The sequence below is a fragment of the Anas platyrhynchos genome, chromosome 5 (genome assembly GCF_047663525.1).
Source record: "Anas platyrhynchos isolate ZD024472 breed Pekin duck chromosome 5, IASCAAS_PekinDuck_T2T, whole genome shotgun sequence".
Classification (NCBI taxonomy): domain Eukaryota; kingdom Metazoa; phylum Chordata; class Aves; order Anseriformes; family Anatidae; genus Anas; species Anas platyrhynchos.
The window spans coordinates 3,288,919-3,316,572 of record NC_092591.1 but is presented as its reverse complement, the minus strand read 5'-3'; the positions used below and the strand labels follow the sequence as shown (position 1 = coordinate 3,316,572).

The 27,654-nt window shown below is 59.2% G+C and overlaps 1 protein-coding gene across 3 annotated transcripts in view; it reads right to left on the bottom strand.

Annotated features, from left to right (window-relative positions):
- FRMD6 (FERM domain containing 6) overlaps positions 1–19,607 on the bottom strand; it is a 30,962-nt gene extending 11,355 nt beyond the window's left edge. For 2 of the 3 annotated variants that reach the window (XM_072038076.1, XM_072038078.1), the window contains exons 1-2: positions 19,340–19,607; positions 19,062–19,134 (exon numbers count right to left, since the gene is read on the bottom strand). The gene's annotated coding sequence lies outside the window, so the exon portion shown is untranslated. Of the gene's footprint in view, positions 1–4,928; positions 5,070–19,061; positions 19,135–19,339 lie in introns of those variants that run through there. The other variant, XM_072038077.1, reaches the window with a different exon arrangement.
- Between the last annotated feature and the right edge of the window lie 8,047 nt (positions 19,608–27,654).

Sequence of the window (27,654 nt, the reverse complement as noted above, 5' to 3'; positions counted from 1 at the left end):
AAGCTTTTACAGAGCTGCCCGGGAAGGAAAACGTTGTGCAATAAACCCCAGAAAGCAGCTCCAGACATCCCTGCTACCCGGGCACGCGCCGTGTGGAACCCGGCTGCGGGCACGCGAGGGCTCAGGGAGCGGGGGAGCAGCTTGCCAGGCTCTCACAGCCAGCAGCAATCCTGGTCCCGTTCCAGCGCCGGGGATTTGCATCGCCTGAACTCCGTGGCCGAGGTGGGTTTTTGCTCCTCGCCGTGCCAAACGAGGCTGCTCTGCACGTGCATCGGACCCAGAGGACGTGGCCGGCTCTCGGGTTGTGACATTTCTGTGATTTTCGGATGCCCGAGGACGGGTGGCACGGTGCTGGCGGGTGGCACCGGTCACCAGCGAGTCCCTCCTGCTGCCACCAAGGCGGGGAGAAGCAGCACAGCACGAGGCACGCGCTGAAAGCACATCCCTTAACAGCATCCCCCGAGCCCGTCATGTTTATATTTGACCAATTTCCTTTTTTTTTTCCCTGTAAATTCTGTCCCATCAGCCGTCCAAGCCGGCCGCCGGTCCCCGGCTTTTGTTTGGGAGCCACAATAGCAGCGCATTAAGGGATTATGCAAGGGTTGATCGGCGCAGGGAGAGGAAAAGCAGAACAAAGTGCAGAGCTGGATGGGAAGATGAATTCACGGGGCAGGAATTTCTTGTTTGGAAGAGCTGAGAGTCGGCTCTACCCCACATCACAGGGCGCAGGTATGCGCAAGCTGTTATTACAAGTTTGGAGGCTGTCACTTAACGCAGCTTCTGCTAACCCAAAAGCGAGATTAATTCACGCTTGCGGTCACCCCGTAATTAAAATTGTCTCCGATTCCTCCTGAACTCAACAGTTTCCTCATAACGAACTGAGGCAGATGAAAGAGACCTGCACTGGGAAAAAGGACGGGGTTATAAATATTCCATTACTTCATCCCCCACAAAGCTGTTGGGGTGCTGGGGACTCGGCCGGGGCAGCACCGGGGTCCCCGCGGCCACCGGCGCGCAGCAGCTCTGGGGACACCCGGGGACGGCCACCAAGGGCTCGGACACGAGCACAATCCCAAAATGGGGACGCTGCAGCTGGGGCAAACCGAGGGGCTCAGGAAATTGAGCCGGGGGCTCAGGAAATTGCTCCCTGTGCCATGCAAAATGTCCAATCCAGCCTGGGAGCACGGAGTTTTCCAGCCGTGCGTTACCCGTGCGCGGCGCAGCAATTCCTCCTGCCTTCGCTGCCTTCTTTTGGGTGCTCTACAAACTAAAACCAGCAGCGGAGGCGCTCGGGAGACGGATCTCGGCAGGCTCCGGCCGCCAGCTCCTGCTTTTTTTTTTTTTCCTTCTCTGTTTTCCTTTCCTGTTTCACGAACCAGCCCCTTCCATTTTATTTCCTTCTGGAAAACTTCCCCGCCGGCCTCTGGGATCACAGCAACGCCTGCCCAGAGCTCTCCCAGATGCGGCACCACCGGGTCGGGGGGGGCTTTATCCATGCTCCCCCCCGGCTGCTGCAGATGTCCGAGCCCTGAAGGAAGCTGGCGGTGATGATCCATCGGGACAGCTCACCAGGGGCAAGGCCGGGGCTGCACGCACGCATCCGGCCAAGCTGGTGTCCCGCAGCTCTGCCCAGTTTGGGAGGGCTGGAAACGAGGAGATGCCCCCACGCCAGGATGGCCACGCAGCCCACGCCTCCCCGCTGGCGCTGGGAAGCAGCTCTCCCTCCTGCAGCATGCAGCTGGGGCACTCGGGCTTCCTTTCATTGATTTTTCAGCCTCCCCAAACCGGGTTTTGCCCAGCCACCACCACCCCCGTCCCGTGGCGGTGCCCAAAATCGCACCGCGAGGCGCCCAGACCGCTCGGAGGCCGGAGAGGAGGCGCACGGCTCGAGGCGGGCTGGCACACGGCTGGAAGCAATTATCCCCCGCGGCAGCGCCAGGAGGAGGAGGAGAAGGAGGAGGAGGAGGAGGAGACGCGGCGCTGCTCTGCTTGCTGCGGGTTATTCGAGGAGAGGCAGGGGAACAGACGGGGCTTTGTGCGCCCCGGCCAGACAGGACCCCGGCGCGGGCACCCCGAGCCCCTGCGCAGTGCTTTCATCCTGTTACACCCCCACCCCACGCTTTCCGGGGCTTTGTGAAACTTCCCCCAGCCCCACAGCAGGGTTTTTTGGAGCATGGGTCCCGGGATGGCAGCAGCTGCCCCAAAGGATGCCCGGGGATGGGAAGCGGCGCTGCCCTCTCTGTCCATGGGGTATCCCAAGCAGTATCCATAAATCCTCGGGGGTTTGGCTGCAGGATCTGCTCTCCAGCCACAAGGAGCAGAGCAACCTCCCCGCAGCCAGCTTGGCCTCCCCGTGCCGGAAAGAGACATTTCCAAACCATGAAAGCCCCTATTAAAAAAAATAACACCAACTCCACGGCAGCGTCCTGCCTGCGTGATGCCCCGACCCCAGGAAAAAGTCCCCGTTCCCTGGGAAAGGGCTTTCGGGAAGGCTCAGAAGATTTTTGTGCAAAAACCCCTTTTGGGAGCCCCATCCCATGGCCGTGCTCCCGGGCAGGAGCCGCGCTGCCACGGCCCAGCTGGGGCTCAGCGCCCAAACCGGTCCCCACTCCGGGTGCACGTGGAAAAAGCCCCAAAACCCAAAGCCTCGATCCTATTTATTGTAGCCCCGGGACAGGGGAGATTTCCCAGGGGAAGGAGACGGCTTCAAAACCGCACGTGGGGAAGCGCTGCCCTGCCCCGGGTCCGCAGCGAGGTGCAAAGCACGTGGGGTGGGTGCTGAACCCAGCCACAGCCCCACGGGATGCCGGCGGGCTCCCCAAATTCAGCCCCAGCGGGTGGCTCCCAGCATCGCCAAGCCCTCAGCTCCATTTTGCACAAACCCAGCTCAATTTCATGCCGAAACGCACACAGCAGCGCCTCGAACCTTCAGGTCCCCCCATCTGCGCCCTCCGAAGTCCGCGGCACCTTTGCCTCCGGCTCCAGATTGGGGCAAAGGAAGCCAAAGTTATTATTTTTGGGATCCTCAGGACTGGAGGGGAAGAGAAGAGACGCCCTGGCTGGGCAGCCCACGAGCGAGCAGCGTGGTCTCTGCGAGCAGCCGGGCACCTCCACGCTCCAAATCGCCCCGGGCAGCCCCAAAAGCACCGGGGCTGGGGGAGCCACCCCGCACCTCCCCGGCTCCCCTTCCCCGGCAGCGCTGGGGAGAGCCTTCTGCCTTTGGAAAATATCCTAAGCCTGCTTTTCAGAGAGGCAAAGAAAAAAAAAAATAAAAGCATAAAACTAAATTAACAACCAGGCAGATATTTTAACCACAACCATAATTTGTATATTCCATCTGGAGTCCACAGCGCTGCCTTTCTTTTTTTTTTTTATTTTCTTTTTTTTTTTTTTTAGCAGGAGGGAGCTGACATCATCTTAATTTGAAATTCACATTTATTTTTACATCTGGTCTGAATTAATCCTTTTCAGTGTACTGACTTTCATGTAATGGAATAATTGCTTACAGATTCTGGGTTTAAAGAGCCTGAATAAACCGAGTTTAAAAAAAGAACCCCTTTGCAAGCTGATAGTAAAAAGCCTCTAACCTATAACCAAATCCCAATCTGCCTTCGGGGCTCGGAGTTTTAAACGAAACAACGTCGCTTTCAGGCAACAGAGACCAAATCCATCCCCGCTCTGTCTAAGAATTAGGGAGTATGAGCAAGCCTGGTGGAAAAACACCGACACAAACCAGCCCAGGAACCGCGCAGAGCAGGAACCCTCGGCGCGCAATCAGCGCGGCTGGAACCGTTCTGGAAAAGCTGAGCTTGGCTTCGAGCGAAAAACACCCTCATGACCAGAAAACGCATCAGCCACGAGCAGAAAAAAACTGATTTGGGACTGCAAGGTGACAGCGAAGGCACCCGGCCATGTCCCTCCTGCTGCCACCACGGTGTCCCCGGGGCAGTGGTGGCACGTCCTGGGGACACCGTGGTGGCAGCAGCAGGGAAAGGCTCTCCTCGTGGGAACTCTAGTCCCTACGGGGCCACCAGCTCATTTAGGGCCTCGTTAAGGGGCTGTATGGGTTTATCCTCATGGATGGGGGTTCACATCCCCATGGCACTGAGCCGTAGTGGTGCTATCGGGTGCGCTGGGTGCCACCAAGCTCCGTGCCATGGCACCCCCGTGTCCCCACCCGCCCCGGTGCCCCTCTGGCCACGCAGCCTCCCCTGGGACTGAGCAGGTCGTGGGGTGACGGCACCCACAGCAGGGCCACCCATGGGTGAGCGGCACCCAGAGGCCACGATCCATGGCCAAGAGGCCCCACGGTGAGGGTACCAACAGCACCCATGGGTGGAGGGTCCCATGGAGAAGTGTAACCCGCGGACAAGGTGAGGGGACCGGGTGAGGATGGGACCCCTGGGCGATGGGACCCACGGGTGACCGTGACCCCTGGGTGATGGGACCCACGGGTGATGGGACCCCCAGACAAGCACAGCCCACGGGCGAGCGTGACCCAGGGGCAGGGGTCCCACGGATGGGCAGGACCCAGGGCCGAGCACAGCCCCGGGCGAGGGGTCCCGGGGGCCGAGCGGAGCGGGGCGGGCGGGGGGTTGGCGGAGCAGCCCCGCCGCTGTTAAATTTCAACTCCCTGCGACCGGCCAGAGGAAATGACTCGCATTCCTGGAAAATGAAGCCACTTGCAGCTCTCCGGCACCAACTCGGCCCCCAAGCGCAACAAGCCGCCGCGCCGGCCCCCGCCGGCCAAAAACGCCCCCCACGGCCACTCGAGCCCACCCGTGGCACCTCCGGGGGTTGCCCCGGAGCCGGGAGAGCTGCGGATCGACCGTGCCGAGCCGTGCCGAGCCGTGGCCGTGCCCGGCCGAGCCGTGCCAAACCGTGCCCGAGCCTTGCGCGCGGTGCGGGGCGCACGGGTGCGCACCTACCTGCGGCTCCGGGGACCGCGCTGCCGAGCCGAGCCGTGCCGTGCCGAGCCGTGCCGAGCCGTGCCGAGCCGTGCGGAGCCGTGCCGAGCCGTGCCCAGCCCAGCCCAGCCCAGCCCGACGCCCCCGCCCCTTCCCCGGCCGCACCGCCCCGAGCGCCACCGGCGCCGCCTCCCTCCAGTCTAGGCGAGGGGCCGGGGCCGGCCGGGGGGCAGAGGGAAGCCCCCGGGGGGAGCACGGAGAGGGGCCGGGAGGGGACGGAGGGCACCGGGGAGGGGACCCAGGGGTGGTCCTGGGGTAGCTGAGCTGCCTGCGGGGAGCTGATAGCCGCAGGGAGCGGGCAGCCCCTGGGGGGAGCCGGGAGGGAGCCGGGCATCCCCCTGGGGACACCGGTGTCGCCTGGCCACGGCACCCGCCTGGCTTCTTGGGGGGGAGCCGAGCACCCCCTGAGCCAGCCCTGCGGTCCCCAGCTCCATCCCGAGGCAGCCCCTTGGGAGCAAAAGCCCCGGGCTCTGCCCGTGCCCCATCACATCACTCATCCTTCCCCCCCGCTCTTAAAAACTCGTGCCGCCTGGGCCGCTGCTATGCCACCGAGGAAAAGCCCCCAGAAAGCTTTCCCCAAAAGCCCCAATCTCTCATAAACCCCCCCCAAAAAAATCCCCAAAGCCCCCAGGTTTTCCCACAGCCCCAGCCAGCCGTGGAGGAGCCGCTGCCACCCCTCAGCGTGCGGTGCCTGGGCTCTGAGCCCCCCCAGCCGTGCCACCGACCCCCCAGGCCTGCCCTCAGGAACCAAACCGAGCCAGAATTAGGGCCGGATCCTGCTCCTACAAAATCCTCCCCTAATGTCCTGGCAGCAGGACCACGGGGGGGTCAGGCTGGCTTTTGTGACGGCCGAAGGGTGCCCGTAAGGGGTGCCCCGTGCCCAAAAGGCAGCCGATGCGCACACAGGGCCGGGCTCCATCGGTGACCCGGGCCAGGAATAGCAGCAGCAGCGCCATAAATTAGCGGCAAAGCATCTTCCGCGGCGCTCCTTCCTCAGAAGTGCCATATGGCGAGATTTGTTTTGGGAGTAGTTATTTATTCCTCACTTTTAAGTGTCTATAGGCATCTTTCAGGCTGACCTGCGAGGCCGGCTCTGCCCCCGCAGTCTCTGCGAGGCTGTGGGAGAGAACAGCCGCTCGTTCCCAGACCTAAATAAAGAGCAGCTCTGCTGCGAATACCCTGACGCTCGCTCCTGAAATCTGTTTGCAGCCCGGCAGATCGTGCCGGGTAATTACACGACGCGAGCGCGCGGTGCCGGCAGTGGGAACCCGACGCGCTGCTGCTGCTGCTGTCCTCATGGAAAAAAACAGCCTGGCTTTCGGCAGAGCTGAAAGGGGCTGGAGAAGCGCCGGGTTTGGGCTCTCGTTCCATGAAAAATTCAGGGAGCGTTTGCACTCTGCAGCTCGCTGCTGCTCGTGGCACACCGCGGCCCCGTGAAGCCACCGGTGGCACGTGCTTGGTGCCACCGCAGCCAAGGGGACGGGCAGAGCAGAGGCCACCTCCCCAGCCAGAAGTCTTTTTTTCCCCCAAAATTCACTCTGGAGACCTCCCTTCCCCAGCTAGCACGGGGGCCATGCACATTGCGGAGCTGCAATTTGCTTCATTTTCTAGAAAATGAACAAAACGTTTTCAGTGTGGTGCTGGTGGGGCTGGGGAGGGTGAGCGCACATCACCAGCTCCAGCAGCGAGGGGAAAACATCCCCACCACCTCCTGCTCTGCTCAGGAGGGCGAGTCAGTGCCACAGGTGTGCCACACGGGTCCCATCCTGCTGAATATGTCACCTGTGGGTCCCACACCAGCCCCTTCCCTGCTGCTCACCCCTTGGCTTGCATGCGCTGCCCCTCGGTACTAAGGTGCCTTGCTCTGGAGGCACTGGGACAGCTAAATAAAGCAGCAGAAAGCTTGCAGATGCCAACGAGGCGATACACAAACACATATTTGGACGGCGTGCGTGCTCACGCTGTGTTACAGATCCCAGGATAAATGGAGATACTCCCAGGCCAGGGCTGCGGGCGCGTCCCCTCCGCAGGGAGAGCTCGGAAAGATGGACACGAGCCAGTGTCCGGCCGGCCGGCTTCGTGAAAGGAAAACCCCAAGGACTCCAGTGACATTTCTCTTTCACAATTCGGGCATTAAGATTGCCAAAAAAAAAAAATCCCAAGAAACGGAAACGCAGATGGAAAATGGAATAAATTGAACCTTTTCTTTCTCTCTTTCCTTTCGGAGAAGGTTTTAACGGAGCTAATTGCACTGCGAGCCATGTCTCCGGAAAGGAAAAAAAAAAAAATCGGAGTTGTGGTTATGACCAAAAATATCATCCGCATAAAATATACAGATTTTTTTCACACTAGATGTATTTATATTGAGAGGAGGGGAAATAGCAGCTGTTCACTGTGATCCTGCGTTATCGCCAGTCGAGTATCTTCTGTAGCAGCGTCTCAATATCGGCATTGTTACTGGCAGGAATCGCTGCACAGACGTGGAAGCTCTCTTATCTCATACATATTTTCCCTCTGATTTTTGCTAATGGGATAAAATTTATAAACAAAGCCACAGAGTAACAAATAAATTCATCTGGTTCTCAGCGCCCGGCTCCGTTCTGCAGGGGCTGGGGTTGCTGCAGCCTGCAGCGCGCCGGGCGCTCCGTCCGGGGAGCATTTCCAAATTCAGGCTGGGGCTGCCCTCACCCCAGGCATGTTCCCCGTCAGCGCTCAGCATTAACACCGGGGGCTGCAAAAATAGCCACCCGTTTCGCACGGGGAATTTTTAGGATGTCTCTTAGAGCAGAATTTACCAGGAAGGGTCTAAAACCCCCGTGCGCAACCCCAAGCTCCCTGACTTCTCCCATAACCTGGCCACGAGCTCCTCCGTCTGTGCCACTGATTTTGCACATAGTTTTCATAAAAGGTGATGAAATGCGGTCTCAGGGGGTCTTCCAGCTCTCTGCCAGCCTCCCCCGGTGTATATTTGCTTTTTAATAAACCATATCCAGAGGCATGGGCATGGCACCGGGGTGCGCCCGGGGGCAGGGGTGTCCCCGCCGCCCGGGGACGCTTGGCATGGCGGCGGGGCCACGGCTCCAGCTGCAAAGTGAGGTTCCGAAATTCTTCCTTGGGGCAGGCAGGACAAAGACGGCGGTCACTGAGTGGGGGAGGCCGGGCTCTGCTGGGCTTTGGGATGGTTTCTCAGCCCATAAAGGGAAGAAAATAAATAATGAAGCCCCGCTCGGCTCGGCGCAGAACCACAACAGCCGCGCGTTGCTATAAACTCCGGCGAGGAGCTGGACCTTGCTGGGTCCTTTGCATTTCATGGAGGATTTCCAAGGAAACTCATCTTCTGCACCCCCCTGGGCCAGGCAGACGTGTGCCCTGTCCTGTGTAGGGGCAAAATTGTGCGCGGAGAGCTGGGCACCAAGCTCTGAGCCCGGATTCTGCGGGGTTAACGCAATGGGGTGCGCCAGGGGTGCCTGCTCTGCAGGGGCACAACCAAGCCCCTGCCTTTATTTGCTTGATGACCAAATTCTGGGCACCTGTGGGAGCCCTCCTTGGGGTTTTTGTCCCGATTCTGCCTCGATTCTTTGGTGTTGGATGAGCGAAACCTCCGGCACCACCCCAGTGGGATAGGCAGTGGGACAGCTGGTGCCCCCAGGCAGGGTGACAGCAGGTCCCCGCCTGCTCCAGTGCTCACAGGGAGATTTTGGGCACATCCTCGGAGTTACGGGGCTGGCACAGCCTTGGGAAAACCCTGCACAAGCTGAGCTCCATCGCACCCTTCCGCAGGGGAGTGGGAAGCAAGGGGTGGCCCCGAGACGGCCCAGCTGAGCGCGGGGATGGCCGGCGGTGGCACGCGGCCATCGGCGCCGGGGCAGGAATGCCAGAAATGCAGAACCACCCACGGCTCCACAGCCAGGGGGGGACCGGCCACGCCGTGCTCCAGGGTCCCCACCGAGGGGGGTGCCGTGGGTCTGGACCCCAAATCTCCCGCTCTGTTTGCCCCACTATGGAAAGAACACGGAAAGTGGGTTCGCACGGGGCTGGAAAAAGGGGAAAAGCCACCCTTGAGTGCACAAGGGTTGGGAATTTCGGGAAAATTGAAGCCTGAGTCCTCGCTGCCTGGCAGGGGCCGGCATTCACCCGCTGCCTGCAGCTCCGCCGTGGTGCTGGTGTGGGGTTTTCCCCTCATCTCCCCCCCCCCAAATTTGCAGCCGCCTGCCACCGAGGATCCTCTTCAAAACCCAGCCGCAGCAGCTGGATGCGAAGGGATAAGATGTGAGATTCCTCGGGACAGCCCCATGGGAGGGCAGGCTCGCTTCTCGTCAGCTGCTTGTCACTGCCAAGTTATTGATAAGGCAATTAATTAGCCTGGGGGGCTGGGGGGCGAGTTGGCAAGGCCAGCAGGGAAGTGCCACGGCGTGGGTTTGGCTCAGCCCCCTGCGCGACAAAACACGCTGCACTTTGCATTTCCAAAAAAAAAAACACAAAAAAACACCAAAATAACCCATCTCCCTCTCCCATCCGCATGTTTACCCATTTTTGGGGCCCTAAATGAGCTTTTTGGGGGCTCTGGACCTGTTTTTTTATCTCCCGGAGCTGCTCCCTGCCTGCCGGAGCTGCTGGAAAGCTGTGGAAACGTGTTGCAATGCAGGAAAGGCAGCGGCCGGCGGGGAGGAAAGATCACAGGAGCAGGGGGGAATATTTTTAGCCTGTCTGTGCGCCTGCTCGCCGGCTTCCCTGCGAGAGCTGCAGAGCCACCAGCACATCCCAGCCCCATCCGGAGCGGGGACAGACACCCCCGGGGCTTCTCCGCGGCAGGGGCTGGGATTTTGGGAAGCCCAGTGGGGCTCCCCCGCTGACCCCATCACAGCCTCAGCCCTACGAGACGTCAGAGGATCCACGGCGGCATGGGGTTAAGGAGCTGGGGGAGAAATCAGCTCGGGGAATCTGCTGGGAAATAATTGCAATTAATGCTATTTGGGCGGGGGAAGCACCCGTCTGGGGCCAGGGCGCATCTGCAGCTCCTGGCTCAGCCCCCCCCCAAGCACATGTGCTTTCGGCTGGAGCCCCCGGCAGCGGGTTTTGATTAAGGACTTGCACAAGGCAGCAAACCTCTCCCTCGCTCCCCGCTCATATTTGGATGCAGGCGGCAGGGAACGGGGTTAAAACGTCGCGCGGGAGGTCAGCGACCAGCCTCTGGAGAGGCTTCCTGCGCTGGAGCCGCTCCGTTTGCACCCGTGTGTGCTCAAATCTGGATGGAGGAGTCCCTCACCAGCAGGATTTACAAACCAGAGAGGACTCCAGCACTGAAAGAGGCTTGCCCCAATGCATAGGGTGAGCTGCATGCTGCAATATGGCTCATATTTTGGACATCCCCACGTTGCATCGGGTGCTGTGGATGATTGCTACTCGAGGGAGCGCACGAGCAGCCAGGGTGCAGGCAGGAGCCAGGGAAACAGGGCTCTGGCCTCGTGCTTTGCAAATTTGCAGGGCTGCAGGGCTGGAAATATGCAGGAAACCCAGCCCACGCCAGCCCTGTCCCCGCCGGCCCCAGGGCGCAGCACCCCGTGCCAAAGCACCCCATGCCAGAGCACCCCGTGCCGCGCTGCCTTGGGGCCACCCCTCGGTTTCCACACCCGTGTTCTGCCTGGCAGAGGGGTGCCAGCCCCATTTGGAGCCAGTTCCCAACAGGGCCAGCAGCACAGTGGCCACCCCAGCCCCAAACCACCCCTGTTGGCACCGTGGGTGTTTGGGCTGTGCCTCGCAGGAGGGCTGGGAGAGGTCCCGGCCGCGCGGGTCCGCCTCTGGAGCAGAGCACGGCGTGCCTTAAATGCCCAACCAAATGCTCCAGGGTTATTAAAGAGCAGACTGAGCAGGCCTCTGGGAGCATCCATATTTTGGGTAACGTCTATCTAGAGGGATCCCACAAAAAAATGTTTAATTCCTGGTTCGTCAGCAGCCGGCAGGATAAGGCGCGATGCAGCTGAGCTCCCCGGGCACGTCGCGGGGGTCCTGCGGGGCCATTTCCTTAACTCCAGCTCTGGTCACCTGCATTTCACTGCTTTTATTTCAGTATTTTGGTCCCTCCTTTTGCGGAGAAGACCCGTAAATATGCACATATACACATTTATTTATTTAATGCAGCTAAGGGAACGCTGCCCACGGCGCAGAGCGCACCCGCGACCGGAGCGCGGCTCCCAGCGCCCTCCCGTGCAGCAGGGCACCAAATTTTGCCCAGACGTGAGCAGCAAGGAAATGCTGCACGTTGTTTGGGCCTGAAGGGCCGTTTTCTGCAGAAACATTCCCCAGACACATCGCTTCCCCAGGAAGTGGCAGCTGGGAAGTCTCCGGCTGGCCGCGCACCGCACTTGCTCGCACACAGGGCTCCCAGTTAGTGGGATAAAAGAAAAAAATGTGCTTAAACCGTGAGTCAGGCACAGCCCCGGGGCCAAAATGATACGGGGCAGGCTGGCATCGCCCTGTGGAGCTTCGTGTGGCACAGCAGCACTGCTCCGTGCTGCAGGATTTGGCCCCGACAGCCACAGCATCTCCCCGTGCGCTCGGGGTGTCCCAGCTGGCACCCGGCGGGGCCAGGGGATGCGGGGCCAGCCGGCTGGGGCCGAGCAGATGGTTTCCATCTGGATTCCTCCAGCTGGGGGAAAAAACAGCAGCGGATGCCAACGGGAGGCCCCGGCGTGAGCGCAGGCAGCGCTGGAGGTGCCCAGGACACCCAACGGGGGTGTCCTGGGGCGGGTAGGAGCGGACCCGGTGCTGATTCCAGCTGGGGTCCTACCTCTCCAGGACAGGGCTCGCTTGGATTTCAGAGCCTGGGAGTCTCCTTCCCTCCTTTCCCAGCTCTCCGGGTGCAGACTGTCCAGAAATAACCCCAGGAAGAGAAATCTCCCAGCCCAGCCCTGCACTTTTCCCCATCACTTCTCTCCAGCCACGCTCCCCTGCACCACAGCACCACAGCGCATCCTAAAACCCAGGCGGGTTTTTGGGGTGGCCACAGACAGCCAGGTCCCCAGCTGGGCACCCCGTGGCAGCAGGCAGGAGCCCTCAGCACGCCCGAGAGCTCCTCACTTCGCAGAACAGAGCTGTTTATGAGCTCTAGGAGCGCAATAAAGCAGAAGCAGCTGTGGCTACCGCCTCCTTTATGGGATTTTTTTTCCCCTGCTCCTCTGAAATTTTATGATCCAGATATAAAGACTTAGGGGAGAGCACTGACACCCTTCAACGCGGTGGCATAAAACACACGTAAACCTTTCCCTGGGCGTTGCTTTGAGTGGGATCCACTCGCATTTCCTTGGCACGGCTTTGCCAGCCGCTCAGCAGCCGGGCTGGCAGCTTCCTTGCACAATTCCCTTTTCTCATTTTTTTGGGGGGGAGAAAAGAAAGTGCCTGGAAGGCTGCGACGGTGCCTGGCGGCGGGGGGAGAAATCCCAGGTGTTTCTCATTCGGTGCTGGTGTTTGCACAGAGCTTCCTCGGGCCAGCAGGGCTTCGCCCAGGGCTTTACACGGGAGAAGGAGCGGGGCTGGAGGAGGAGAGGCGTGGGGAGCAGGCGAGCCTCCAGCCCCGGCTCGCTTTGTCAGCACTTGCTGTGTTTAGTATCAGTGTTTTTTTTGTTTTTTTTTCCTCTTTTTTTTTCGCTTTTGGATATGCTTCGGAGCTGCCAGCAGGAGGGAAAAGCAGGGTGCTAATATTAGAGCATCGCCAGGCGGATGGAAAACCACGCCGAGCTGCGGGGTGAGGGCACGGAGACACCTCCCTGGGGACGGGGACACCCCCGGAGCACCGGGCAGGGGAAGGTGAGAGGGGTACAGGGCACGTCTGGGTGGCAGCACCGATGCTGGCACCGCTGCAGGAGGGATGCTGAGCCCCTGCTTGCTTTTTGGACCCCCGTGGCCACGTGTCCTAGCTCCTCGCCACCCGCTTCGCCCCTCTCCACGCTCTCCCCCGTGCCAAATCCCACTCCCGTGATTTACGCCTGTGAGAAGGATTTGGCCCGGGGGAGCGGGGAGAGATGGCTCTGCCCCTCGCTGCGATGCTCCATGGGCTGGGTGCAGCCCCCCCTGCATCCCCAAAGCCCCCCAGGGGCTTTTTGCAGCGCTGTTATTCGGGTGCAAGGCACTGGTGTGAATAAATCAGCCCGGGGAGGTGCAGGATTGGACCTCCCATGGTGGGTGCACGCAGGAGGGGGCAGCCCTCACCCACCCTGGGGATTTCTCCCCATTTTATTCTGACCCCGTGCGGCCCCAAAGCCACCCATCCCTCTGCTGCAGGCTTTTTGGCTCTCGTGCCATCAGATCCAGAACTCTGCCTGCGCAACCAAGGACCCTACCAGGTGCCCACAGGCTCAAGGCAGAGAAAATGCTTGAAATACATTTTTTTTCCCAAGGCAGGGATTGCTCAAAGCTCTCCTCCCGGCACGCAGGTTTGTGCTGCTCCTTCTCCATCCAAAACAAGGCAGGGCCACAAGAAATACCGGGGTCTGCAGGACCAGCAGCTCCCACCCCAGTGGTCCCATCCCACTGGTTCCCATCCCAGTGGCTCCCACCCCCCCGGTGCCCATCCCAGCGGCGTGGGCAGCCTCCCGCAGCGTTTGCAGGCGGGGTTGAGCGCGCAGGAGCCGGTTAATTACACGGTGCCGGGTGTTTTTCTGCTTGCAGAGGGCCGCCTGTCTTTGCGCTCCCCAAGCTGGATGGTTGCAGTCCCGTTTTCGGCAGCGTTTCGCTCCCCTGCTGCATGCCCCGCACGCCGCCGCCGGCACGAGGCTGAGGAGGGATCGGAGCAGAGGGAATTTGGTGGGTTTAAATCACCGGGATGCAAAGCCACAGTGCTGTGCTGGACAAGCTGCTGCTGCGTCGCCAGCTCGCTTTGATTTGGGGAGGGCAGGGGGCTCGCAGCAGCCCTGCCCGTTCTGCTGCCTGCAAGTTTCGGGGCGCAAAGAGGCATCGCCAGCTCCGCAGAGTGAGATAAAGTAGCCAAGGAGGAACAGGACGGCTGCAGTGCGAGCACCTGCACCTCCATCTCCCTCCGAACCCAGGGCTGGTTTTGCAATCACTTCTCCAGGCACAAAAAAAAAAAAACAGCCAGGGCCCCCTTTTCCTTCCCATCCCTGCGCTTCCCAGCGAGAGGTTTCAACATGCGGATGCCAGAGGCCCAGGAAAATGTAACTCACTTGGAAAATTGGCTGTCGAGGGCGCTGGGGGATTTTTCACGGGGGGTGGGAAGCTTTTTGGGAAAAGAAAAAAAAAACAGAAGTTTTTTTTTCCCTGCCTCTGCCCAAAGGGTTGTGCTCACACCGAGCAGGCGCTCCGAGGAGGAGCACGCCAGCGAGCGCTTTCCTTCCCAGGGCGTGCACGAACCTCTCCAAAAAAATAACTAAAATCTGCGTTCCTTTGGTAAATCGTTTGCACTGAGGGTAATTAAAGGTTAATCAGCAAGGCCAAGGATGTTCAGATTTTTCCGTCGGAGAGGAGATGGGGATGGAGCGATGCTCTGTCCCCCAGCAGGCACCCGCTTAGGGCAATGCCAGCAGCTTCCACCTGCCCCTTGCTTCGGGCAGCCCAGGACCACGACACCCTCGGTGCAACCCCAGCAGCTCCTGGCTCTGCTTTCCGACCATCAGCCCCCACCCCAAAACGAAGCTGACCCCACATCGTGGTGGTGAAACACCCCCCAGCCGGCCGGCGGGGCGCCTTCGCCTTCCCTCTCGCAGCAGGAAGCCAGATGGGGAAGAGCGCAGGGTTTGCCGGGGCAAACAGCAGGAAAATTCAGGCATTTTCCGAGCAAAACGACGCTGCTTAGATCTCGGGGCTAAAAATTACCTCCTGTCTGCTTCCTTATGCCTCGTTACAAACCCTCGGTGCTGGAAGCATCCTCCCCACCCAGGCGGGGAAGCCAGGGTGCAGCTACCTGCTTATTAACCCAGCTGGATCAGGCAGGAGGGTGCTCCCCTTCCCTTCCCTTCCCTTCCCTTCCCTTCCCTTCCCTTCCCTTCCCTTCCCTTCCCTTCCCTTCCCTTCCCTTCCCTTCCCTTCCCTTCCCTTCCCTTCCCTTCCCTTCCCTTCCCTTCCCTTCCCTTCCCTTCCCTTCCCTTCCCTTCCCTTCCCTTCCCTTCCCTTCCCTTCCCTTCCCTTCCCTTCCCTTCCCTTCCCTTCCCTTCCCCACCCCACAGGACCCCTCCCCACTGCCCAGCATCACCCCCAAGCCACGTGGAGAGCTGGAAATCCCCGTTTGCCCCCCAAAACTGCCCCAAAACGAGGCACGGCACGCAGGCGCGGGGCTGGTTTGGAGCCCGGGGGGGGGCCCCTCCTGCTTGGGCTCTCGCACAGCCGCAGCTGTTGACTGGGAGCAGGGAGGGGAGCGCATATTTTCACCTCAAAACTGGCTAATTGCAGGCAGCGGGGAAATTCCCCCTCCGCAGAGCCAAAGCCTGGGAGGTGGGAGGGGAAGGGAAGCTCGCCACGGGCGCCAGGATCCCGAAGGCGAGCGCTGGAGCCAGCGAGGGCGGCCAGGGCCCGCGGCTTTCCACGAGCGTGCCCAAAAGGATGTTTTTTCCACCCAGATTGAACCCTGAGTGCGTTACGCAACAGGCGCAGGGGCTCAGCTCTGCAGGATTTGGCTCTGCAGGGCTTGGAGACAGCTTCGGGAGAGGAGGGGTTGCAGCCACTGGCACTTTTGGGAAGCCGCACGCCCCAAGCCACCCCCTGCTCCCCACGGTCCCAAAAACCCAGAGTTGGGGACCAGGCTGCACCCCACACCCCGGGAAGCCCGGTGCCCCGCAGGAGGATGCTGAGCTCGCTGCCCTGCATGAGGGCAGATGCAAAAAGCACATTTCCCACCCCAAAAACACCTGAACCTGGGGGAGCCATGCTGCCCGGCGTGTCACTGCACGCCAGCGGGGAGGCAACGCTCCCCCCCTGCTGCCTCTTGCCCCGGCTTTGCCTCGTTCCTGCCCGATGACGGGTGTGATTGCTTCACCCCAGAGGCTCTGGCCACGGGGAAAGAGCAGCCACCGGCACGCGGCATCGTCCCCGCTTTTGCAGGAGGGTCTCACACCTCCTCCTCCTCCGGTGGCAACGTGCCGGGCATGCCCAGCCCCAGGTTCAGCTGCTGACCCCAAATTTGCCAGATTCAGGCTTAAACCAAGCCATTTTATTTGGCTGACGCTGGGTGAGGGCAGTCCCACCTCCTGCACAGGTATGAAGGGAAAGAGAGAGAGAGAAAGTTTGCCACCGAGTTGGTTTTTCCCCATCCCCAGAGGCTTTGGCACGGATTTACTTTCCACTTTTTTTTTTTTAAATTTGTTCTCACTCCCTTGTTTTTTTTAATCATTTCAACCAACGGGTTATTGAAGTTTTTCGCCTCCTGACAAAACCCGGGCTCCGCGCCAGCGCATATTTCTGATAATTCATCCATTATTAAACGAACTCAAAGATATGACTTAAAAAAAAAAAAGAAGAAATAAAACCCAAGGCGCGGGATGTTCGCATCGGCGAGATGCTGCTGGGAGCTCCTTCCTCTGCAAAAGGCTCTCCCCAGGGAAAACCCTCCTGGTTCACCACGCAAAATCCATGCTCCTCGAGCTTCAAACCCGCTGGGGGTGCCGAAAAACAGGGGTCCCGTGGCACGGCTCCGCGGGGTGCAGGCGATGCTCTCCGGGGCCGATAACCGCCCTCGGTGCGCCGGGTGCCGCCGGGAACGTCCTCGCCCTGCCGGCAGGCTACGGGGCCGACCCGCGGCCGGGGACACCCGACAGGCTCAGCCGGTCCTCTCCAAACCCGAAAGCGAGGCAAGATCTGATGGAGAGGGTGGGGCACGGCAATTACAGCCTCCTCGCTTTAATAACCCTCGCCGCTTCCCCGAGTCCCTATTTACATCGTTTTCGTAACAGAAGGAGTAATTAAAGTCTCTCCGCTCAGGTCTAAACAACAGCAGACCCTCCTGTTATTAAAAGCAGGGAACCCAAAGCTGAAAATCAACCCCATCTTCACGGGCAGAGCGCCTCGAAACCCTCTCCATGGGAGAGGAGCTCAGCGGGCTTTAGGGCCGCGTGCCCGTGCTCTAGCAGGGAACGCATGGGATCAATAGGGTGGATGGATGTCCATGGGATCAATAGGGTGGATGGATGTCCATGGGATGCCAGGATGGAAAACCTCTTGGAGACCAGCCCCAGCCCCTTCTCACCCCACTTTTTAGGATATTTGCACCCCCCTGGGCTGCCCCGATCAAAAGGGAGCACATTTTTATCTGGGGGCTGCAGGCGCCAGCTATGGGGCAGCTCGTGCCTGACCCAGCCCTCCCCTCGCTATTAGAGGAGCTATCGAAAGAATTAGCGAAAATTAATTAATTATTCACCAAGGCTGCTAATTAAGCAAGGGTATGGAAGGAAACGAGCTGGAGAAGCTCCGAATGGTTTCAAAGGAGCCGTCCCACAGGCCCCGTGAGGCGCCGGGACAGGGCAAGGGACGGTGGCCTCGCTGCTGGCCGTGCTCGCAAGGTTTGAAACATCAAAAAAAAAATTAAAAAAATTAAAAAATGGAGTAACGGGGTGAGGCCAGGAAGGGAGCTTGGGGTTGCTTCTGCTTCTTCCTGAGGTGAATTTCGCCACAAAATGGCGTGTAGGGTGACCGAGCACAGCGCTGTGTTTCGACACGGAGCATGAGGCCTCGTCCTCACCCCCACGGCCCTGTGAGGCCTCCTCAAACCCCACGCGGGGATTTGCATGGGTTTGGCTGCGGGCGAGCCACAAAATGCTCCCAAACCGCATCGCCCAGCTGGACGCACCCAGCGCCACGTTCCTGCCCGCTCCCAGGGCTCGGGGGGGGCCCGAGTTGAAACCAGCGTGGACGAAAGCTCCTCTTAGCCCATGAATTTGCTTGCTAAACCCCAAAAAGAGCTCGGGGCAGGCCTCATCCCGCTCCGGTCCCACACAGCGGGGCTCTGGCTGAAGGCAGAGCAAGGCCGGGGCCTGATATCCATGGCCAGAAGGAAGGCCGAGGGTCAGCCCTGTGTGGCGGGATGGTTTGGGCAACCCGGAGGTGACACCAGCCCAAAGCACCTCGATCATAGCCACAAAATCTGCCCTATACACAAAAACCACCGTGTGCCAGAACGGGGAGGCCCTGGGTCAACTCCCATTTGGTGGCGGCCAAAAGGGGACCCGGCACGGCCCTGCTGTCACCATAAGGAGCACCCTGGGGTGCCCGGGGTGACACCCAGCACCCATGCCTCCTGCCCCCAAATCATTTGGGGCCGGCACAAGCCCTTCCCAGGGCCTCTCCTTCTCATCCCATAGGGGCTGACGGAGGAAAACACTTCAGGGCCTCGCATGGCGGTGCAAAAAGAAGAGTTATTTTTTAAAAAGCAGCTTTGTTTCCAAGGTGTCTCGCCAAGAACAGCTCAAGGACAGGACAAGAGGGCTTAGGACTGCCCCCCAGCCCCTAAAGCCACCCAAAGGGGCACCGAGAGCCCCATCCCACAGGGACGTGGGTGTCGGGGAGGGAGCGGAGCTGCCAGAGCACAAGATGGACGGTGCTCACAGGCTTTCCCTTCCCGAGTACCACCCCCTTCCTCCCCGCCCGCCTTTCCTCCTGTTTTTCCATCGCTGACCCACAGGACATGATTATTTTTTTTTGCCCTTTTTTCCTTTCTCAGCCCCAAGCGACCCACCCTGGTGATCCTATGGAAAGCACCGCCACAGACAAGGCAAACAAAACCGAATAAACCGAATCCAAATGGAGTGATCCAAGCCAAACAACCTCAAAAAAAAGAGCCTGGGGGCTGGGGGATCTGGAGACAGAGCCGTCCCCACCAGCACCCCAGAGCCCTGCACGGCCCCAACACCCAAAAAACACCCCGATGGGACACGGGGAAGGAACATGTGCCCCGTGTCCTCGCCAGGGGAAGACAAAGCTCGATAACGAGATTGCCCCAAAATCTTCCACTAGAAAGCATTTCCAGCCACAGGACAGGCACGTCGTGGTGAAAGCCACGTCCCCACGGGTGCCAGCCAAGACGCCCCCCTAGGAGCAGCTCCCCACCCTCCCCACCATCCCTCCCTCGCCATCGCAAACCCACAGCAGCTTCCCTACCTGGAGCTGGGAACACCTACGAGTCGGGATCCTCCAGCAGCTCCATGGCGAGCTGGGGGCGATCTCAGCAGAGCTGGAAGACAAAAACCACGTCGAGGAGAGCTCAGCGTCCCTCAGAAGTGAGATGGCTCAGAGAGGGCTCGGCCGATGGGAGCCCATGGTGCGTGCCGGGGCGCACCGCGTCCTGCGGGGCTGGTGAGGCTCCTGGGGAGCGCGCTCTGCTCCGAGGGACCTACCCTGCCTTGACTGGTGTCCAAATCCGAAACGCGTGTTCTTACCTGCTCGCTCGAGGCTGGGGGAAGGCTGGAGAGCCTTTCTGGGAAGCACATGGGTCCCCGCGGGGTGTGCACCTCGGCAGCTCCTCCTGCGCTTCGGCCGAGCGAGGGTTTTAGGGAGAAGAGGCGCCGCGGCGTTGTGGCAATCTGGAGGAAAGGGGCCGGTGGTGGTGCGAACGCTCCCCGCGGCCGGTGTCTGAACAGATCTGCCGGTTGGTTAACAGTGGAGAGCTCTGATCACAACAGGTACATTGATGTCAAGCCGGGACTTGTCTTCTCGGAGAGGAAAGGGAACAGCAGAGATTACTCAGCGATGCAGGAATGTGGTTTGTTTAATATGAGCAATCAACACAGGAGAGTAAAATAATGACAGATGTGCAATCACATTTCCTGAGTCTAAAACCATGAGATAGAGAATTTAAACACCACTTTTCCCAAGATCAAGAAGAGGAGCCGTTTGGCTAAGGGCTCATTTGGTTACTAATTTCCTCGGCATTAAAACCGGCTTCCCGAATCTCTTGACATACTTTGCCAAAGCGCTCCAAGGACGGGGCTGCTCCCCGGAGCTTTGAAGTGAGGGCAAGCAGGGCGAGAAGATGCTTTGGAAACACGGGAACGCCGGCTGACCAGGCTGGCCCGGACCAGAGATTCCTGAGAGTTGCTTAATGGGATTATTTTAATGAAAGATGGCAAGAGAAATTTCACGTGGCTCCTCGTCAGGGGAGTGGTGAGCGGTGGGAGGCAGAAATCAGGATTTCGGTTAAAGCAAGCCTTCCGGGGCAGAGGAACACAGACATTTCCCCAGGAAAAGGCTGGCTGCTGTGGAAAGCCAGAGATTTTTTGCTCTGCTTGGGTCTCAGCTCCCAGTCGGTGCTCAGCTTGGTCATCCCCCCACTGTCCCAAAGGTCCCGGGTGCAATGACCGCAGGGACACGGCTGCCGTCCAGCTGCAGAGCGCGGTGAAGGGCTGGGAGGGATCTGTGCCATCTGCTCGTCTCTCTCTTTTTTTTTTTAAATTATTTATCTCAAGATCAAAAGCGGGAAAAGCGCCAAACGAAATGGGAAAGGTGCCACGGGGCGCAGGAGCCAGCTGCAGAGGGACTCTGCTCTGTGCCCTCACTGCCTCCTCACTGCCTCCTGCCCTGGAAAAAGGCAGCTCCAGCCCCTCCACGGGCTTTAATCACCCCGACAGCCTGCCAGCAGCTGTGCCGGGGACACCCATGCTGCAATTAAGCCTCACTTTCCCCCCCCCAAACCGTGCGGGACCCAGGCACGGCTCGCCCCATGCCCAGGGCGCATCCCTCAGCCCGCGGCTCCCATCCGGGGCTGCCACTTCGTCGCCGGCTGCTTCATTAAAAGTCACCTGGGGTGGGATTTGGGTACGAGACGAGCTGAATCACACCCTGCGAGCCGGGCCCCGCTGCAAAGGGAGTCTAGACGGCGGGCCGGCGGGGAGCCATCTCCTCCTGGAGATACCTGCACGAGGCTCCCACATCAAAGGCTCCGCGCGCGGCTGTAATTAAGCCTCCCCGGGGCAGGAGGGTGAGGGTTTCTCCCAGCACCGACGGATCTCTTGTCACTGCTCCATCCTCTGCCAACATCCCAGGAGGTTTTCGTGGCCACATCAGGGGTTCCTCGTTGTGCTGACCCTGCGCTGAAAGCTGGAGAGCCGAGCCCTCCTCTGCGCCCAGCTTCTCGCCCCTCTTGCACACCTCAGTGATGTGTCAGGAGCTCCTTATAACCCATTTTTACTGCCATTTTGCCCCAAAATTCAGCCTGGGTAGCAACCCCTGGCACCCTGGAAATCTTTGCAAAGCTGCAGCCTGCCAGCGAGGCGCATGCAGGACGGCAGGCTGCAATTTTGGCTGCAGGGAAAGCAGGGGAAAGCAGCCCTTTAATGACCCAGGGGAACCTGCTTCGTGGCGCTCCTCGCCAGGAAGCGCACCCGAGTCTCATCCTCAGCCAGGCAAAAAAAAAATAAACCAGGAAACACGGTGCCCGGGCAGGACCCAGAGCACGCAGCTGGGAGATGCTGGAGGACGTTTTCCTCTTTCGGCAGGGTTTTTGTAAGGGTGGATCATCTCACAGAGCCAGCTGGTGAGCACAAAAAGGAAGAAAATCACCCCGAGAAGGAGGCACAAAAGCCCCGGTGGGCAGGGAGAGAGGGGTGAGCTGCTGGTCCCACCTGCCCGCAGCAGAAGGGCCGTGCCTAACGTGGCCTTAATAAAAGTAGGAGCTGACTTCTCAGCTCGCCACGGAAAACTAAGCTCCGCAGAGCATCGCTAAAGCCCACATTAAAGGATTAAAAATGGGCGAGGAGATCCCAGCAAGCTGCTGCGCTTGGAGAAGCCCCGGCGAAGGGGCATCACTGCAAAAACTCTGCTGGTAAAGGGTGTGCAGGCACACAGCACACCCGAACCAGCTGGGGGACTTTTTTGGGGAGCTTAAAAATAGCAGGAACGTAAAGAAAATGACATTTGGGAATGGGGATTGCTCCTCCATCCAGCCAACCGCTCAGATGCATGAACCCAGAGAAGTTTTTTGGAGGGGTGGCATTTCCCTGCACCAAGAGGATGGTTGAGCGTTAAGGAGGTGTCCAGCACCAACCCCAGCCTCCCCCGCAGACCCACCAGGGACCCTTTTAGTGATTTACCAGGCGCATCAGGTTTTTGGGGAGCTATTGACGCCATCCTGCTGTCCCTGCACAGCCCCGATGGCTGTGCGGGCACCTTCCCTGCCCACCATGCACTGCCCACCTTGGAATCAATTTCCCTTTTATTTTATTTTTTATTTTTTATTTTTTATTTTTTAATTTTTTTTTTTAATTTTATTTCTCCAGCTCTTGGAGACTTCTCAGCTCGTGGGCCCCTTTTTTTCTACCTGCCATCAAATCCAAGCCCTGCTGCGAACAGAAACTGGGCCGGGGCGATAAAAGAGCAGGGCTCCCCTTCCGAAGGTGGAAACCTCGCTTGGAGCTGAGCCAGGCTTTGAGGCTGGGAATTTGCATGGACCAAGCCAATGCAAAATGCCCTGGATGATTCACCCCGTCTCCAGCCCGCTCTAGAAGTCGTCGCAGGCTGACTCAGGGGGACAGTGCAGACATGACTCCGGCACAAGGTGACTTTAGGGGGTGATTGATGTCCCCCCCCCATGCACAGCCAGGGCTCGCACCGACTTGCTGTGCCCATCCCCTGGGATTTCGGGGGCTGAGGAGCCAGCCCTGACCCTGGGGCAGCAGATCCGTGGCACGGAGCTCTTCCCCTCCCTCCCACGGCTTTCTGCAGCTTTGCTCCTCGCACAGCCAGGCAGGTTCGCATCGGAGGCAGGAGGAATTACCCAACCCCACTGCCCTGAGCGGTTGCAGGGCAATGGGGAAAGGCAGGAACTTGTCGGAGCTGCAGCTGATTTGCAGAGATTTATTTGCTTATTGGGTCACATTTGGCTAATGGACCCTGCCGTGCTCCACGGCGAGAGCTGATCAACCCTCCCTGGAGTTCCAGCGGCACCGTGCTCGATGGGCAACTCGACGGCGGCCCTAATTAACCCGGTTTTGCCTTCCTAATGCAGCCCTGGGAGTCAGCCAGCGGGGCAGGAGGCGTTCCCCGTGCTGGGGACAGGCTGGCTACCCACGCCTGCGCTGACCTGTTCCACCCTGGGCTGGGTGGGCACACTCCCTGCGTCCTCCCCCACCCGTTTTTTGTGGCACGGGGTTGGAAGGGGCGAGCAGGGGACGGGGGCACCCTGGCACGCAGCATCCCTGCGGTGTTTTTTGGAGCATCGCCCTCCTGGCTGCACAGGACACGAAGCATTCGGTCTCCTTTTCCCATCCTGGCTGATTCCCACCCCTGGTAATCCCTGATGGCCCTGACCTCCCTCCCAGACCCCACACATCCCTTTTTCACCCCCAGCTTTTTGTCTCCTCACCCCATCCAGGCGCTACCCAATTTGGCACCGAGGTTGGCACAGCCGAGGCGCTGCAACAGTGCAAAAAACAACGGTGCCAGCGCCGAGCACGGCTCTCCCCCAACCCCTCACCCCTTCCTCCACCTCTCCCCTCCCCATCCTGCACATCCTTGCCCATCCCCGGGCTCACAGACAGCTCCGGCTCTCCCCAGAGGAGCTGCTCCCCGCAGCGGGGCCGGTGCCAGGTATGAACTCAGAGCGTGACTCAGCCGGCCGGGATCAGGCCGAACAGCACCAGCCCTGCGCTTCCCTTCCAGGCCTCCAGCTCAGCCCGGCACAGGCTGTTCCGCAGCGTCGGGGAAGGGTGGTTCACTTGAAAGATGGCTTTTTAAACGGTTTGCTGCATCCTTTGCTCCTTCGGGCTGCAGCTGGTAGGAGAGGATGATGGAAAGGCGATCGCGGAGATCATTCCGAGGTGGTTTTATTATTTTTTTTTTGCTGTCTGGGTTCAAGGTTTCCTTTCCTTTCCCTGCGAGACCTTGGCACTTGTTCTGCCATGGAGATGTGCAACGTGGCAAGCGCTGCAAGATGTGATCCGTGCCGTGGGATGGAGACGGAGGGGTTTGGGGAACCTCTCCCCTGGATTTGGGAAGGGGCTGCGCTGGCCATGGGGTTCCCCTGGGGCACGGCGTTGTCCTGCCCACGGCTCATGGAGAAGAGGAGCTGAATTGTCCCAGTTCCAGCCCAGGAAAACCATCCCTGTGGCCGTAGCGTGCTGAGCACAGTGGGACTGTGAGGATGGGCAGGGTTTGGTGCCAAAATATCTCATTTGGGGGGTTTTGTGCCCAGAGCTCGCTGCTGCCGAGCAAACAGCACTTTGCGCTCACGAGGAACCGCGGCACAAAAGGGGGAGCAAACCCGATGCCAACAGCACCAACCCTGCGCTGGTCCCAGGAGCAGCTCTGGGTGGGTCTGGGCAAGGCATTTCTCGGTGTTTTTATTAAAAAGACATGAAATAATAGTCCCTCAAGTATATATTTTTTTCTTTTTTGAGAAGCGCACTAAAACACGCTCGGTTAGGAAGGGGCCGTGCCAGCACCCTACCAGTTTCCCTTCCACCAAAAACATCCGTATCTGCCCTGGCATTTCGTGACCTCTGAGATCCTTTTGCTCATCCACACTAATAGAAAACCATCTACAAAACACCTCTCTCTATATACAACATCTATAACTTCTCCCCATTAATAAACTCTCCAAGAGCTGCTGAAATCCCGAGCGCCTCCCCAGCCCTCAGAGCACCTTTCTATTTTTATTCCCGTTTCTGCCTTATTGCCTCCTCTGCTTCGCTGTGGAGGCCGTTGTAAGAGAAATAAGTGCAAAATAAATGTGAATTATATTCATTTTTGTGAATTCTGGGCTGCGTTCACCTGTCCTGCACAAAGCGTCCTGTGTCCACGCGGGGCGGCTGGGCTGGGTGCTTGGTGGTGCTCAGTTCTGGGCGAGCTACAAAGCCCTATTTTGGCATGTTCAAAGGAAAAAAGTTGTCTTTTTCTTTTTTCTTCTCTTATTTATTTTTTCCAGCCGGGTCAGTTACGCCACTCCGACTCTTAGCTGAATTAATTATTGCATTATTTTATGTTATATAAATGCATGCTGACGAGGAGGAGGTAGGAACGATGAAACCAGCGCCCAGTTTTCCATAGCGCCGGGCCTGCCCCAAACACAGCAGCTCTGAGATTTGCCTCCTGCACCCAGGCTGGAAGGTTTCTGAGGGTCTCATGGGGCAAAGAAGCCCAGGAAGGGGAAAATTGGTGGATTTGGGGGCGGCTGCAGGATCGCCCCATGTTCCCTCCGGCGTTACTTGCTGAGGGCCAGCAGCGCTGGGAGGCTTTTATTTGGGGGAAGGCTGCAGGGGAGAGAAGAGCCCCTCACCCCAACCTGGGGCTCCCCTGGCTCTGGGCACAGCAGCTGTGCTCCTTTTACCATGCCAGGAGGTTTTGGGCAGCCTCAGTTATTCCCTAATTACGACCCAGCGTGAGCTCACCAACAGCCCGACCCGCGTGGGCAGGCGGCAGGAGTCAGATTTTGCCCCAAAACCATCGTGTTTTGGGACCTCCTCCTTGCTGGAGAACTTCCCCCCTGAGAGCTTCGGGCAAGAAGGGTTTTTTCCTATTTTTCTGGACTCGCGGTGACCTCACCGTGTTCCCTCAGCACGGATCATGGCAAAATGCGCTAATCCGGCGATTACGCCTGCGGGAGATGTGAGCGGGCAGCGGTGCGGGGGGAAAAAAGGTGTAAGAAGACATGAGAACATCGTTCCCCTACCACAGGCATGAAAAAAAAACTCGCAGAGAAGTTCCACTCCGATTCCCAGGAAGTTTCAGAGGCTTTTTTAAGGGCTAACGCTCTGATTTTTAACCTGTGCCGTGCAAATGTGCCTGCTCCATCCCCAACAGCACCCGGCCAGGCTCTGGGGGAGCTCCCCATGACTGACCCCACAGCCTGGATTTGGGGTGCCCACACCCCCGGTGCTGCTGCCTAAACCCAGAGGGGCTGCACCCACACAGCTACAACAGGGAGAGGCGCACCCGGGTGGTGATTTTGGGCTGGAAACGCAGGATTTGCAGAGTTTGCTGGCGATGCCCAAAAAGCCCCACTGCAGGCACGGCCTCGGGGAGCCATCAGAAGGCAGCGGGGCTGTGAGATGCTCGGCTCGGCCCCAAAACGAGCATCCTCACTGCTCCCAGAGAGAGGAGCAAGGGCTGCTTCCCTCTCCCCACTCACCTCCGTGCCATCCCGACGGTTTGTTTTAATTACGCAATTATGGCACAAAGCTCTCCCCGAGCTTCGGTGGGTAATTAAAACAGATGGCGAGCTTAATGGGACCGGCTCCTCCTCCTTCTTTTAATTAAGGTGTTAACGCTTTGTGGGCTGGCTCCAAGCCCTCCTCCCACGGAGGCGTCCCCGCACCTCGTGGGTGACCCCCTGGTGGCACGGGCACCCGGTGGGGCTGGGTTCAGGGGGTGGATGTTGGGTGTCCAGGCACGCACCGGCCTCTTGCAGGACCAAAAAGGATGCCTCAAAAAGGACAGCACGTGTCACCATGCTGCACCAGCCCTATAAACCCCTGGATGACCCTACAACGAGCCGTGCCCCCCGCCGGGCTCCCCCTGCGCCCCTCTCCGGCCAGAGGGCCGCGCGCCTCCGGCCCCTCGGCTGCACGAGGAGCTCGTTGCTACAACAGGAATCCCAAAAACCATGGAAACTGCTCGTCTCGGCCAAACCCAAACTTAGCTGTGTACACAGCATAAAATTTAGTTGCTTTAAACTCGCATTTTTTGGCTCAACCCTCCCGGCCACATCCTGAGCCCGAATGGATTGAATTACCGAGCGCAAAATAAATTCCATCTGAGCGGGCTGCAGCCGTTGTCTCCCCAAACAAAGGCCGAGGTGTTTGCTTTGCCTTTTTTTTTCTTTTTTTTTGTCTTTTATTTTTTCCTCTTCTGGAAGAAGAGGATTTTTCTCTGATTTTGCCAGAGGGGAGGAGCAGAGGCCGGGGCTCAGGGCAGAGCCGCACCAGCTGCATTACTTTTGGGCTGACGTCGCGGCGCACTGGGCCATCGCCCCCAGATGCTGCCACCTCCAGCCTCCTCCTCGTCACCCGGCGTGGCGGTGCCACCTCTTTTTCCACCTCTTTTTTTTCGAGCAGGGACTGTGCACCGGGTGCTGCGCAGAGGGAAGCGCTCCGAGGGTTTCAGAGGGTGGTCGCAGGGGAACTTTGGGCTCTCTTTTAGCCCAAATTGGGCAGGAGAACAAAGAGCAAGGGGCAGAGGATGGGAGAGGGGAGCAGGAGGTGGTGGCAGATGCCCCAGCAGAGCCCCAGCAGCAGGGTGTCCCCTCGTGCCCACCCTGGGCTGAGCCGGGAGCTGCCACCACGGCACAGCTGTCCTGGGGGGAACAGAGGAGCGCTTTGTTCCCCGCTGCGTGGGACGCGTGCCCCCGTCCTCTCCCTCCCCATTTATCCGCCCTTTCCAAGGCAGTTCCCCGGGGCTGGGAGCCGTCCCCTCCAGATATTTAGCTCAGACTTTGAAAATGGCCCCAAATCCCGATAATTTGTGGGTAAAAGCTGCAGCGGGTCCTGGCTCCACGGACCTCAGCGAGGGCCAGGATGGGAATTTGGGGTCCCACCGCTGCTTGCTGCATCCCTCCTTGCCTGAGAGGCTGCTCCCTGACTCAGGGCACGGTTAGCCTTAACGAAAAGCCTGCTCTGTTGGTGACAGAGCTCCAAGGAAGGCGAAAATTCGGGAATGAGGCTGGGATGTGCTGGTTTGGGAAGGACACAGCTGTCTCCATCCTAAATTAGTGCCCGTTATCTCCCATGACACCGACCCAAACTCTGATGGGCTCAGACATTTC